The following is a 2,142-nucleotide window of genomic DNA, read 5'->3' on the forward strand; positions in this document are numbered from 1 at the left end:
AGCTCGGCCCACGCGCCCTCCGTAGACAGAGGGCCCTCGAGAGTGCTAACTGTAAATCATCTTCTTCTTTTAAGGTCTATGTAAATTTCTTTAAATATAGTTAGCATTTTAAGCACTGAAAGCAAGTGATGCTACAGTATTACCTTTCTGCTGAAAGCAAATATAATTAGCTGTCGGTAATTCATAATAAAAAGGCTAATCAGAAACCGAGAGAAAGGTGCGTTGTGGCTTCTTCATTTTTTTTTTGTATCTGGGATAGAAGACCTTGAAGTTCGGGTGGGGTCGTTGCCATTTGCGATACCTCTGCAACTAGGAACGGTCGATTTATTTTATTAGATCATTCCCTTGATCGAGAGCTTTTATTACTGTTCAAAATATGAGGCATAACTTAATTACATTGCGAACTATCCGGATGAGGCGGTGCGATAAGATTTCGTAAGATAAGGCCATCCGGGAACATAATTGCTCGTAATTGAGGTGGTTGTCTATGGAAATTTCTTAATCTTGGCCTCTATAGAGATCGCTTTCACCGTGTAACATGGCCTCGTAATTAAATCTGAAAGGCATCTTCCCGCAAGTAGTTGTGTAGTTGACCTAATAAATGCTTTATAAAAACTATGGCCATTGTAATTAAATCTGATCGGTAACTACCTGCAAAGTAAATGATTGTGTCGTTGATAGAATGATCATTGATTGATTGATATTTTTTTCATAAATCAGTAGTTCAACAACTCTAAAAACTCCTATAATTATTAACTTCTGAAATATAGTTTGCGTAAATTAGACTTTGACCTTATGCAAAAAGGATCCTTTCACTAGTCTTTATGATAGGAATGAACTCGTACTTTTTCTTCGTTTATGAATAACTAGTGTACAATACCCTTCAAAAATGACTGCTAAATATTTAGATGGCTATGCTCACAACGCAACCACCTCTCACATGGGTATGACTACATTCTCCCTCTACCCCTTACTGAGGGATGGGGAGAGCTCAGCTTGACCGTGAAGATATATATATATATATATATATATATATATATATATATATATATATATATATATATATATATATTCATATATATATATATATATATATATTATATTTATATATATATTCATACATATATATATATATATATATATATATATATATATATATATATATATATGTATATATATATATATATAGATATATATATATATATATATACACACACACACACACACACATATATATATATATATATATATATATATATATATATATATATAGAGAGAGAGAGAGCCAGACATTTGCTCTTCAATATACAGGGGAGGGGAGAAATTGGTGGTGGGAGCCGGGGTATAATGAGGTTAAGCATTCTCCGTCTCCTACCAACTTCCTACCAACATATCTTCAAGTACATTCTAGTTAGCGAATGTCGAAGAAGACATCGACAAGGTTTTTTTGCATAAGTAAACAAATTCAACAATATTTTCCCGACGAGATGAGTTTCGAAGCCGCAAATGGAGCACTTACGATTCAGGAACACATCTGAAATGCCCCGGAAGGCAGTTATTTACGATAGGGTGGCCATGGTCAAGGTTACAAGGTTGGCAACAGCAAGGCCAATAGAATATTCTATTGGCCTTGGGCAACAGTGGAGTACAGAGAGGAACCGGCGATTGTCTATTATATACAGCAAACGGATAATCAAACGCTGTCTTCCTTCAATAATTTAAGAGTGGTTGAGATAGATAACAAGGGAAATATTCCCTAATAAAACTTATTAAGGTTGTATAATTTCTGGAAACGGATAAACAGAAAAGAAATTGCAGCAGAAGTGAACGAAGAGGAACAGGAATACAGTAAGAGTGGTAAAGAATTGAGAGAGATAACAAGGGAAATATTCTCCTGGATTTGCAATAGGGCCCCAAAAAAGCTTATTAAGGGTGTATAATTTCTGGGAACGATAAACAGACAAATTATAGTAGAGGCGAACGAAAGGGAACAGAAATACTTCATTTATGATCATATTTGTTTCCCATTGATGGTTATATGGGATTTTCTCTTGTCATTTAAAGTCATTATGTTATGTGGTTTAAAGTCTTTTCTTTTGTCTATCGATGTCATCTTCATGGTCATTAAAGGAATTTTCTTCT

General features: G+C 34.4%; 1 protein-coding gene across 1 annotated transcript in view; it reads right to left on the reverse strand.

Annotated features, from left to right (window-relative positions):
- The window catches only part of LOC137644968 (cuticle protein 18.7-like), a 4,471-nt gene extending 4,421 nt beyond the window's left edge, over window positions 1-50 (reverse strand). The window contains exon 1 of the mRNA XM_068377840.1: window positions 1-50. This exon is cut by the window's left edge and continues 74 nt beyond it. The gene's annotated coding sequence lies outside the window, so the exon portion shown is untranslated.
- Between the last annotated feature and the right edge of the window lie 2,092 nt (window positions 51-2,142).

Source organism: Palaemon carinicauda, chromosome 8 (genome assembly GCF_036898095.1).
Source record: "Palaemon carinicauda isolate YSFRI2023 chromosome 8, ASM3689809v2, whole genome shotgun sequence".
NCBI classification, from domain to species: domain Eukaryota; kingdom Metazoa; phylum Arthropoda; class Malacostraca; order Decapoda; family Palaemonidae; genus Palaemon; species Palaemon carinicauda.